This window comes from Juglans microcarpa x Juglans regia, chromosome 7S (genome assembly GCF_004785595.1).
Source record: "Juglans microcarpa x Juglans regia isolate MS1-56 chromosome 7S, Jm3101_v1.0, whole genome shotgun sequence".
Classification (NCBI taxonomy): Eukaryota; Viridiplantae; Streptophyta; class Magnoliopsida; order Fagales; family Juglandaceae; genus Juglans; species Juglans microcarpa x Juglans regia.
Window position 1 is genome coordinate 19,283,394 of NC_054607.1, and position 14,281 is coordinate 19,297,674.

Sequence of the window (14,281 nt, forward strand, 5' to 3'; positions counted from 1 at the left end):
AATTAAAAACTATACAAATCGATAGAAGAAATAGTATGTGCTACTGGCAAATCCTACCGAAGAAATAAAGAATTTGTGATGGGAAGACTCCAAATTATGAGACTTTGTTAATTAATTACATCAGGTAATGACGTCAAGCCAGAATAGGAGATTATTTTGACAGCTAGTTAAACAATAGAAGCTAGAGCTTGAGATTGAGAAAAATCGCAAATAGAGACAAACTCTGAGATTAGTGTTTTACTATAAAATAAATCAATTATAATATTCTGAAGCCCACAAGTCGGGCTTAAATAGCTAAAGAAAAATGAAAAATTTGTAAGTAAGGCCAAATAATAGAATACGAAATAAGATAATTATAGTTAAAATCTAGCCTAAGAATACGGAATAAAATCGTTACCAAAGATAAACATTATCATAAAAGAAAATTGACCAAAAATGGAAGAATTAGCTAAAAGTGAAGATTCAGAAGGAAAAAAGGGCTGATTTTGGGGTCGATAAGGGGCCCACTAGGCAAATCATGGTGACCACAACATACGCACCAAAGAGAGATTTTCGAATTGGGATCATATCCGCGATTCTAATGCCTAGAGCCAAAGTTATAGTTAAAATACTGATGTCGCCACTCTCCTTGCCTAACTGAGAAATAAATCGTTACTCACCCAAATCCAACGAATACCACTTCTCGTCCAAATCTATCGCTTTTAACCCAAATCTTAGGAATACTCATATCTTATTGTAGGTTCTGTGCTGATCTACTTTTTTGAAGTAGTCCAGTGCTTTTAACATCGCATATGTCAGTCGAGCCTCATCGGACTCAGATTCCCATGCATCAGGTAATTATAACAAACATTTACGTGCATTTGTTAAATATATTAACATTCCAACATATTGCATCAAGGCCTCACTTTCTGATCACTCGATCCCTAACTTGCCCAACTACTAGCTAGTTCAAGATATAAGAATTTTACTGATCATTATCTTTGCACGTGCATACCCTTGCTCAATATCATCACTCCCTGAGGTTGGGATTAAACTACATTATTTTCAAGTTCTTATGAATGCGAATTTCAACTCCCGTTGCTTGGTATATATCGCGTGCCTTCCATGCATGACTTTGTCTATATCGCCCATGCATGAGCTATTATAGCTCATGAAAAAGTAGTAGAAAAGAAAAGTTGTTCTGCTGCCGCCTAGCTATTACATACCCTTTAATTTGCCTTGCCCTTTAGGGCCCCGAATCTCCTCGTTGGTCGCTTATTGTAAAATTTCAGAATTCTGATATATTTGAAAAGAAATCTTTTTTATTGTCCTCTATAATTTACGTAAGTATTTCATGAGATTTATACAAGAACTGATTGTAACAGAAACTTGTGAATGTAATAAGAATTCAAATTTCACATTTACATTTGAGTATACTACAATTACGGTAACTCCCAAGATCAAATCTGCTCCGCTTCCACTGTAGCCTCATTGACTTGGTCTCTAACAGCCGTATCTTTGACTTGGTCTTCAACACCCCCCCCCCCCCCCGGCAATCGTAAGGGAAGACTTCGTAACGTAAGATTGGACTTCAGAAGATTAAACTGTGTAGCACTCAACGATTTGGTAAATAAAACGGCAAGTTGATCTCGACTTGAAATAAATTTAACTTGTAGACATTTACTCACCACCTGATCTTGTACAAAATGGAAGTTGATTCTATATGTTTTGTGCGGGCATGAAACACTGGATTAGAAGACAAATAAGTTGTACCTATATCGTCGCATCATAACACTGGTGCTGAAGATGTATGAATGCAAAACTTAGTCAATAGTGTTTTCAACCATTGAATCTCAGATGCAGTATTTGCCAGTGACTTATACTCAATCTAGACTTTTGACAATATATAATCCATCTGAAAGAGAAAAATTAAGATAACATAAAATACGTTTAACCGACTGATAATGTGGAACACGTGGCTTGTGCATAAATTTACTAACCTTGTATATAGTGAATGGGAGATCAAGTCTAGTGAATGAAAGATATTGTAACCGTCCAACAATTCTGCGATACAACTAAGGGTCTTCAAAAGATTCTCCATCATCTGTTGTGAGAGAAGTGGCAGTAGCCATTGGAGTCAAGCAAGGCTTGACTTTATCCATAGAACTTCATTTGAGGAGATCAACAATATAGCGATGTTGTGTTAGGAATAAACCACCATCATAAGGCATGGCTTCAACACCCAGAAAGAAACTTAGAGACTCGAGATCTTTCACTGCAAAATCTGAATCCAGTTCATTAATTAACTGATCAATAGGCCAAACTTGGTCCTGTAATGATGATGTCGTCAACATATATGAGAATATATAGAATTGCATAAGAGGTGTGATAAATATATATAGATGTATCTGCCTTGCTATTGTAAAAATTGAGGGCCTTGAGTTTTTCTGTAAGCCATGAAAACAGGCACAAGGGGCTTGCCGTAAGCCATAGAATGACTTCTTGAGACAATGAAGGTGATTCAGATATTGAGGATGTTGAAATCCAGGAGGCTGAACCATATACACTTCTTCTTGTAAGGTTCCATGTAAGATCAATTTGGCGAAGGTACCAGTTGTGAGTCATGGCTAGTGAAAGAACAGTACAAACTATTGCCGGTTTGACCATAAGGCTTAAAGTCTCATTGAAATCCATACCATGTTGCTGATGATATCCTTTAGATACTAACCTTGCTTTGTAGCGTGCAATTTGACCATTTGCATTCCTTTTAATCTTGAATATTCATTTGCTACCTACAACATTAATGTTAGGTTTTAGTGGTATTAAAGTCCATGTACCATTTCATAGCAATGCATCAAACTCTTTGTTCATCACCTCTCGCCATTGGTGATATTTGGAGGCCACTGTGTAACATGTTGGCTCAAAATTTTTGTGGTAACAAAAGCAATAAGTGGTTTCGGTAATGGATAACGAATAATCCCTGGAAAGGGTGTAGTTGGCTTGACTGTATTTTTTCTTCATCGGGTGACTATAGAGTGCCTTAGGGCTGGCGGGACTGACATTTCTTGGACTGGTGGAGAGGAACTTGGTTGCACCAAAGGAGACAGCTTAGGAGGTGATTCGGCATCCTTGCCAGGAGACACATTCTCTTCTCTTCGCAATGGAGATGTATGTCTTTGCTAACTTGCGTTCAAGTGGGATATGGAGAATTGATTGTTACGTGTACCTGCATCACAAATAGGTGAAGTGGAAGAAGGCATTTGACCGAGATGATAAGGGATGAGAACAAGGACGGTGGAGTTGGTGGATTTTGGTGGAGATTGGCTTTTATGATAACGAAATAGATTTTCGTTAAAAACGACATGTCGCGACACAAAAATTTTTCCAGTTGATAAATTAAGGCTATTCATGTATATGTGATAACAAAGGCTATAGCCAATAAAGATGCACGTTTTAGACTAAAAATCAATTTTGTGTTTATTGTGTTTATTCAAATGTAAATTTGAATTTTGGATTCTTGTTGCATTCACATGTTTTTGTTACAATCAACTCTTGTATAAATCTCATGTAGTACTCACGTAAATTATAGAGGACAATAAAAAAGACTTCTTTACAAATATATTAGAATTCTGAAATTTTACGTGGTATCAGAGAGCCCTCTCGACTAACGTCCTACTTTCTACAATGTCTGTCTCCTCCAACTCCAATCCAAACCAATCCCAACTTCCAACCTTTACAGCTATGGCCCACATGATCACAGCCAAGCTCTATCGTGACAATTATCTTCTTTGGAAAGTCTAAATGGTTCCATACTTCAAAGATCAAGATGTATTCGGTTACATTGATGGTTTTATTCCAAAACCATCTCCGATCCTGGAAAGTTCTTCCTACACTAGTGATATCTCCCCCTCGTAAAATCTTGCCTATCTACAATGGATAAAGTAGGATAATCTCATTCTAAGCACTCTTATGACCTCTCTTACTAAAAGTGTCCTTGCTCAAGTTATCAACTATAACACGTCTTGAGACGTGTGGCTATCCCTTGAACAAAGTTTCTCTTCCAAGTCAAAGGCTCATATTGTTCATATTCAGACTCAGCTAGCCACTGCCACCAAAGGCGCTTCTTCTGTCATTGATTATTTTCTTCATGTCAAGAAGCTCTCGGATGAGCTTGTAATTGCTGGTCAGCCCCTCTCTGATGATGTCATAATCTCTTACATCCTTGTCGATTTGGGAACTGATTATGAGTCGCTGGTTTCCACCCTTACTGTAGGGCCAGATCCTCTTAAACTTGAAGATGTCTATTCTCTTTTACTAACAAGTGAGTCTCGACTTGACCATCACAATCAAGTCACACCCATTATCAATGCTACTGCCAATGTTGCGACCAAACTATCTCCACAAAATTACAGATGAGGCCGTAATGGAGGGTAGAAAGGTTGGGGGCGTGTTAACTGTGGTGGTAACAATAACTATTCTAGCCATGGACAGTTTAGCCGCACCTCCTTTGTCTACCAAGTATGTGAAAACCTTGGACATTATGCCAAAAACTGCTTTCACATATTTGATATTTTCTACTAGGATAATTCCAATGCAACCCGACAACGACAAGCCATGGTCGCATCAAATCAATACAACTTGGAGTCTGATTGGCATCTGAACACAGGAGCCACACATGACTTGACGAATGATGTCAACAATCTCAATCTTCATAATGAAGATCATGATGGACCTGACCAAATTCAAGTGGGAAATGGAGCAGGTTTGTCCATCACAAAAACTATATCTTTGACTTGGTCTTCAACACTTATACATGCATACATGACTTATATATATATATATATATATATATATATATATATATATATGCAAACCAATTAGCTATGTTAATCATAATTCAACTATTACTTGATGATCCCCATCTTCCCTAAAGATCAAGAGAGACACGACCCCGATCGTGAGCATCTATGGTGGGAGTTGATCTCTTTTTCAAAGCACGCCACCATCGATCAATATATAGATCTCCCTTTTGATCTCTCGATCGATTGCCAAGTGTTCGTAAATTTGGAAAAGCACTTGTTTAATTATAATTTCCAAGCTTAAAGTGCAGCTGCTTAATTTGTTAATTAGTGTCAAGTTGATGTACGTACGCTTCTTAATTTACAAGTAATATTAATATTGGACCCATAACGAATCCTTTTCACAACTTTTGCCTTTTCATGAGGATTGAAAAAAAAAAACAAAGAAAGAAAGCTAGACTAGAGGATCGAGTAGTGCTGGCTGCTGTTCTGGATTCTGCTTCTAATTATAATTATAATATACACCCTGGCCTGCCTTCTATATTAATTTGTGCGCATAATTATGCATGCATGCATGCATCTTTTACAGCCAGTAATGTACGTACACGACCCGCCCGGATTTGATTATTTAATCCTAGTTTAACCCGAAGCTTACGGTAGAATATATATACGTATATATATATATATTTATACGGAAAATCCTTGTAATATTGGCGTGCACGTAAATATAGCAGTGTACCTACAGCTAGCGCAAGCAGTACTGGTACTAATGGAACAGGAGTAGGAGTAGCCCAGACTCGATTAAGCCTCTTTTAACACGTAGTTTACTGATCAGCGATTACTGAAACAGATGATTGACAAAGATCAGATGCGTTTAAAATATGCATGCATGCATGCGTGTTATTTATAAAGCACTCGGCCAAAGTACATTCTACGCATGCAATAACTCTAAACACATCATGATGAACACCACACGAGCTCTAAGTACGTACGCCCATTAGACTGGGAAAGTGTTGCGTTAGTACTGTCTCCTTCAATATCAGAGATTCAGAACTAAGCACACATTATATAATTTGTACTCTTGACTTAATCTCAAGTTCCTACAATTATATATATATTAGTAATCATGAGAAATAATTTAGTCACAGATAGATCTACAGGTACAAAAGTAAACTCATGTAAACTGACGTGACCATGACTTGATCGATGTTTTACCTTGGATTAATTATAAAATAGATCTAATGTTGTATTATATGAAATTATGTCAATTTTTAAATTTAATTTTGTGAAATTTTTTTGTGACTATAGTACTTCTCATTAATAATAGGTCGGTCCAATATGTATTATATAACTTAATTAGGGTCATTATTAATTAATTTAGTCCTAGTTTGCCTCCTGGACAGGATGCATGTGTGTGTACGTGTGTGTAAGATTCAATGAGTAATTTATAGAAGGTTGCATGCCCATGTGAAAAACCATTTCGAATCAGAATGTACAGTACTTAAGCTAATCATTCTCATAAAAAGGAAGGGAAAAAAAGCAAATTAAAAGACACAGAAAATAAAGTTGGGCTCATCAAACAGGTAACTTTTGTTACATCAAATGTGCAATATAACTTGCATTAAAAGAGAAGTTGTCTGGAGGATAATCATCATGATTTTTTGGCATGTTGTCTGGACAGGATCTTGCTTCTTGTTTGTTGTTTTGCCAAAGATCCAAACGAAACATCGGAAGATCATGCAGAATATGAGATCGAAAGAAATTAGTTGGATGATTATCTAATTAATTAATATAATTAAGTAATTAGAGCAGCTACCAAGCTAGCTAGCCCTAGTTAAACATGAAAGAAAGCCTATATATATACATATATATATATATGTATATATCATGAGTTGGACAGAAATATTAATGCCTTAAATTATAACTTGGTTAAACCAGAGACGTGATATATAGATAATAATTATGAATTAAAAAGTACCATAATTATCAGATGGCCGAGTACAGACAGATATGTATATTGCACCAACCATGGCATGATGGATACCGAGTATCATCATGGATCCATGCTTGTTTGTACAAGTTGAGCACTCCAAATTTTATGACCAATTATGGTACATCATAGAGCCTAGCGAGCTAGCTATTTCAAAAGTTATTGCGCCTTTCCTTGAAGGTTACTGGGCTCGATCACTTTTATAAAATTTCTCATCTAATTTCATTTAATCATTATAATCTTTTTAAATATTCATATAAAATAAAATAAAGAATTCAATTTTTTTAAATTTTAAAATAAAAATAATATTAAAAAATATATTTTAATAATATTTTATTTAACTTTCAATTTTTATCTCAACTCATCTCATCTTATCTATAAAAACAAACGAGGCCTTAATATATACTAAGGGCAAGTATTTTACGGTATTTGACATTACACCTGTAATTTTAACTCGAACCTATGACCTAATTTTGACTATCAAACCATGAAATTATCGATCGCACGTATAATATCGCATGCCAGTTTTTAGAGCGAGCGCACGTACATGACATATATAGTAATGTTGTTGAGTCCCTACCTCCAAATTTAATTTTTATGTATATAGAAGTGATATTTAGGAGTAGTTGCAAATAAGAAAAGAAAGTAGACGAAGAGACGAAGAAAAAGGGGGAATATTGCTGAAGTTTTAGGTTTGGGTGAGGGCTAGCTACAACTCTAGTGCATGTAAGGACCAAAATGTAATAGATATGAAGATGTTGACACTTGATCAAAAGGAAGACAGCTTGCGGGCTATTGCACTCACGTACCATCATATACAGTTGACCATCGCACAGAACTTGCCCAGATGATCACGTAGTACTACAATTCTCGAGAATAATTACCCCTCATATTTAAATTCTTTAAATTTCATGCATGTTCAGACTCATACATACATATATATGTGTGTATATATATATATATTATATATATTATATGAATGATCTAAATCCCGGGCCCCTCCATAATTTTGGAAAATTTGTCATCTTTCTCAATTGCTCAGTCATGGAAAAGTCAATTACGAGATCATGAGATGATCAGATAATTTTAATCATGCACCATGCTGCATGACTTTTCCTTTTTCGTAATATTTAAGTAAGGTAATTAAAAGTTGCAGAATATATAATTATTATTCAAACTCCTCAGCACATTCTAATTGTAATTCGTATTAATATATGGATGGATACGACTATTGTTATATATATATATATATGGACTTACGACTCCATTTATTGACCAAATTCCCAAAGAACTAAGTATCCTATATTTAATTATCAACTACCATATATCCATCTCATGTATGCATAGTTGTACATTAAAGAAAGTTAGCTAGCTAGAGTAAGGTTTAAGGATTATGATTTCCTACAGTACTAGTACTACTTTTGTCTCTCCAAGTCTTCGAATAACATTAGGAGCTCATTTACATATTTAGAATATCTCAAAATATATATGAATAGTAGTGAAATTATTTAAGTTAAGACGTTTTATTGAATTTTGATCAAGAGTAATGCTACTCATCATCTATTTTACTATCATCTATTTTATCATCATATCATCCCATTATCTTATTATGTGGCATTATATATTTAATATATTTCACTTGTGGGCTATTTATTTAATGACACATCAAGGGATGTTAAGATGAAGATTATAAATAGATTTTTCTTTTGAAAAAATGAGAGAGAAAAAGTTGAATAAAAATATTATAATAAAGTTAAAAAATTGATTGAATATAATTTTTGTTTTGAAAGTTAAAAATGTTGTATTATTTTTTGTATTTTATTTGAAAATTTGGAAAAGTTTTATTGAATTTTGTGCTCGGATAATAATTAGATAATCAAAAAGTTTAAGATTTGAACTTGAATTAATTAACTAATGTATAAGAACTCAATTAACTAATCAGTCTTTTAACTATTTCTAAATGTTGAATTAATTGATGAGCGTTGACAAACGGAAATCTCTATTGGAACCAAGTACTAGTTGATGCATAGAAATTAAACTTTTCCCAATTAGTGCTCATAATTAGTTGTAGGTCAATTACCGGAGATTAGATTTTTTTACAAATTTCTAACCCAAATACTTTCTACAATTTGGAGAGAGATAGATACACGTGTAGATCCGTTGCATTTAATATTTAGGTCCATATTACTTACGCACAACATTTAATGCATTGGACTCCATATGGTGTATCTCTCTCTCTCTCTCGATTGTTAAAAATGTGTTTAGATAAAAAAATGTATCTACAATCTCTCTCTAGATTGTTAATTTTGGCTAGGGTCACTCGATTAAGCTCCAACTCCATACTCAATTTTGACCATTAGACAAATCCGAAAAATATAAATGGGTATTACATATTAGTTGAATTGATATTGATCGGCTAGTAGCTTCTAATTAGTTCCAGGACAATACTAGGGTCATCAATACACGGTATCGAAATCTTACACTGATTGGTATTTTTTTTTAAATCAATCATTTGTGTGTGTGTTTTTTTATTTGTTATATTTAAAAAAAAAACTCAGTTTAAAAAAAAAAAACAAAATATACATTTGATTTCTTTTCTCGGTGAGACTATCATTTTTCTTAGTTCTAATACACATCATCGAAGGCTGAAAAAAAATGCATTAATTAGTTTCCTCCATTTCTATATACAATCTGACAATGCATTGGTCATTAAAACCTGAATTTTAAAATTAATTGATCGGTTCGAATTGGATTTTCTGATAATTTGCTTACCTTTACTCATATATTTCAACCAAACATGTATGTGTGTGTATATATATATATATATATATATATAGAGGTGTGTGTTTGACTTGCTTGCAACGTCCAAACAGTACGTACATATTACACAGCTCCCAATTCCCAAAACTCAGATCCAGCATCGCAAGAAAATTATGATGCCAACAAAAGGAAGGATACAAATTACTGGGAGATTGCACTTCATTTCATGCATGAAAGAGACAGTCGAAAGTTTTCCCTAATCTAAGATCATGAGCTTAAATGTTTGCCAGTTATATATATATATATATATATATATATATATATATGGTAATATCTTTGAATTTGGATTGTCAATATTTTTATTATAAATAGTCAATTTTTCAATACTAAATACTCTCGATGTTAATGTTTCGTTTGTAAGTTAAATTCAATTCAACTTATCATTATAATTTTTTTAAATTTTAACATAAAATATAATAAATAATTCAATTTTTTTAAATTTTAAAATAATAATAATATTAAAAAATAATATTATAATAAAATTTTATCATCTCAATTTAATTTAATTTAATTCAATACCTAAATATAACCTAAATCTGATAGAATATTGATCATCAGATACTTCTGTTTTAGTACGTACGATTGACTGAACCCGTTGCAGGAAAATGATCCTCACGTTCTATTCTTTGGGCACTGAAATGAGCAAAATCGCTAATATCTTTCCCTTCTTTTCATTCAACTGACAGCCTTCTTTGGCTAATTGGATATTGTGTTAAATTAATATGTCTGCAGTCTGTTGCAGTACGTACGTACGTACTAGATCATGCATAGGGAATATATATGATTTAATGAGTACTGATCATCTTCCTTTTTTTTTTTTTTTTTTTTTTACTTAATTAATTAACTATTGTTGATCTTACTGTTATTATTACTCTGCTCCTGCATGCATGCATGCAATCAGCTGATAAAAAGAAAAAAAAAGTGTAAGAATATATGACATATCAGTTTATGAAAACAAGCTGCTAAAAACATAATGTGTACACGTATCATATAATTTTTTTAAAAAATAATAGAATTTATTGTTAAAAAATTACTTTTTTATCAAGTAAGTTCTGTTATTACTTATTTTTTTTAAAAGAATTACACAATATTTATATATTTCACAAGTATAAATATAATTTCTTCATAAAATTAAGCTATATATGTAATTTTAAAACAATATTATGCATCATTCTTTAAACTGATCTGAGTAATTTGGTAATGGTTTGACTACAGAAAACCCCTTTTTATTATTTATTAGAGATTTTAGATTCACAAGATGACAAATAATTACTTGATTTGAAATCAATACACGAGATCGACAAGTTTTTTTTGGGTTAATTAGGTTACTGATGATCATCCTGATTAATCCTTTATAAGGTTAGCTCTAACGGATGCATGTATTGTTTGTTTGCAGGCATTGCTGATCCACATCAGGTACATCAGTAAATGTTTATAATAGAATATAAATAATTAAATTTAATTCTTCTCATTAATAAATGTACATCAATCTACTATTTTAAATTCGAATTCTGACTCTACACTCGATGTTATTTAATATTAGGTCACCCATTGAAAAAGAGTCTACACACACGTAAGTAAGAGTGTTTAGAATATGATACAAATACTAAATCTACATCTTTCTATTAGTTTAAATTTTTAAAATAAATTGTGATTTTACAATAAATGACCATATTATAATATATAGAAATTTAAAGTAGTTATATATAAAAAGATTTTATAAAATTAAATTTATAAATTAACAGATATATTATATATACTTTATAATTTACGAATAGAGATAACTTTATTGGAGGATGCGTTACTTAGGTTAAAAGTGAGTCAAAGAGGAGTGAAAAAGCTAGCTAGCTAGCTAGTTCTCTCAGCTAGCTTTCATCCTCCATAAGGCTACCGCGTACACCTCTATATATAATATCCAATCTGATGTTAGGATTCGGTTGGTTGATATATCGATCCTTACGTACGTATGGCGTTCAAAAAGGCACATAATCTCTCTTCTTCCAACAACTGATGAAAGGTTTTGGTGGTCATTTATTGATAAGAGGTGAATGCAGGAAGTCCTGATTGCCAATATACTCATTATTCAGCAGCTAGCTATATAGCATTGCATTTCGTGTTCATTTGGCAATTAAGAAAAAAGGGTTACAATATTTAACATTTTGTACGTGTTTATTTCATGCATATTTTAGCTTGTAATTAGCATGTTTCATTCTATCCCTTTCCCGGCCCCTTTTAAGAGCATTAATATTAGTTTTATTAAAATCATCTTTAAAATTTAATAAAAATTATATTTTTTTCACAAATCTAAAACCTGATCACTAGCCATAACATCACATTAGATTAATCAAAATAATAATATAATATTATTTTTTTAATAATAATTTTTTTAAATTTACAATTACACTAATTATATATTAAATAATAATAATATTTCTTCCTTCATATATTTCAAAACTAAACACGAAAATAAAAGTAAAAGAGCGTTCAAGAGTAGTAAAAATTATGGGAAATTAAAATTGAAAAGTAAAATAATTGAGATAATTTTTATAATAAAATATTACTTTTGAATATGAATAGTATATTTTTAAATTTTAAAATATATTTTAAATTATTGTAACTCAAAATTCAAACTTACATCCCAAAGAAGTTAATATTGATCATTTTATCTATTATATATATGTTTCATTCGATCCCTTTCCCGGCCCCCCTTCTACTCTCGACTACTCTCGATCAAATAAAACTTGAAAAATATAGATCATCCGGCCTAGAGCTAGTAGCTATGTCCGTAAGTCAAACTTGTACATTCTACAGCATTCTACCCATGATTTCCTGGATTTTAAATCTGTAAATGCATGATACAGGATTTCTTTCGAGAATTATTGGACACAGAACTGCAAGATTAGGGTCTCGATCCGCTACCTACCTTATTCCTTTGGTCTCAAAAACTTTTCAAATTTTTTGAAACTCTTATGTGAGAGTTAAGAATTTTTCATGAAGCATCCTCCAAAGTTCCTTTTTTGCCCCTCAAAGTTAAGCTTGATGATCATCATGAGTTGTATATATAGAATAGTTTTCAATATAACTTCTTTGAAGTTGATCTAAAAAATCTGTGTATATGTATGTGTATACACACACAAGAAATTAATATTATACCATCCTTTTTGCCATCTTCCTTTTGTGATCATCCTCTAATGTGATATTAAATAATTATAAAATTATTTATCATTCATTACTTATAAACCAATTATTGTTTGCCAAATAAGAGCATCATGAGGGTACTGATAATTAAGAGGATGATGGATTGAGTTTTCTATACATATACATATATATGTATATTAGAATATTACCATACATACTAGAGTATTATGAATATATTCTATATATTTTATTTTTACTTTGCACTGTAGTATCAAAGTCCTTGGCTAATGTCAGACTTGATTCTGTGTATTATTTCTTTTAAAGTTTTTCCTCTTGTTTTACCTCTCACAAAATTTTCTCAACTATATCCAGTTTTCAATCTATTTTTTCTCATATCAGACCATTAATCGACTGTACGAGTTGTCATTGGCATTTTGACATAAGAGCCAACAAGTTATCATCAATTGATAGTACGTGTTATTTAGTGTTTTTTTTGTATACTATTTTACTTTATACATGATATCAGAACCTTTGAGTAAAAACCGAGTTAATATATAAACACACACATATATATATATATATATATGTACGTGCAAAAGTTTAGTACAAATAATACTATATACGTACGTACAAATTAGTTAACCCCTCTAACCCGTGCACCGACTCTCTCTAATTGAACTCTTTATTTAATTAGGGTTTGTCGGTGTTACATAAGCATAAAAAGTTTAAAACCGAAAGCATCATGAGTAGAGTAGTAAATGAGGACTTTTTCCTATTATTTATAGCAATAATAAAAAAAAAATAATGGTGGAAAAAAGGTGGAGGATTGATTGGGGCATTAGTGTGGGGAAAATTATTGGAGGACCTACTCATATGTACCCACTCTTGGAGACAACACGCCACCTCCGTTAATTTAGCTTTGCTTGTCTTCTTCCCATCATTTTATATTCTTTCTCTATTTTTTTATTATTTTCATTTAAATTTTAATTATTCTTTCTTTTTATTACTTTTAATTTTAATTTTAATTTTTATTATACTGTTCTTTCATTTACTTCCTCTATCCGTGCCGTACGTGGTCCTTCCACTCTTTCTCATCAACCTTTTTTTTTTTTTTTTCTTTAGTTTTTTAATGGATTCCTTATTTAATTAATCTGTTTATTTGTTTCTGTAACGCAGAAAGTTCAATCAGAGTACTCTCTAGGTGTCACGACTCACGTGCAAAGAGGTTCTTTGTATGTTTTTTCCCAATTAAATTATCGCCGACCAACGGCGATGTTGTCGACATGTCGTGTGATCCTTTCCAATTTCTTTAATATTTCTCCGTATTTCCCATAAAAAAAATATATTTCTCCGTAATTAGAAAAAATATATTATGTTTCATTACTCCTGCGTTTTTTGTACCTATAGCTAGCTAGGCCTATATACATAGATTTTTTAGTGCTCATTTGGATACAAAGAGGATAAATCTATTTGAGATTTTATCATTATAATTTTTTTAAATAATTTTTACATAAAATATAATAAATAATTTAATTTTTTCAAGTCTTAAAATAAT

At 32.0% G+C, this 14,281-nt stretch overlaps 1 non-coding gene across 1 annotated transcript; it reads left to right on the forward strand.

Annotated features, from left to right (window-relative positions):
• The first annotated feature begins 4,167 nt into the window (after positions 1–4,167).
• On the forward strand, positions 4,168–4,306 carry LOC121241744. The gene has a single exon (XR_005935773.1). It is a non-coding gene; the product is annotated as a small nucleolar RNA Z247 (small nucleolar RNA).
• Positions 4,307–14,281: the final 9,975 nt, after the last annotated feature.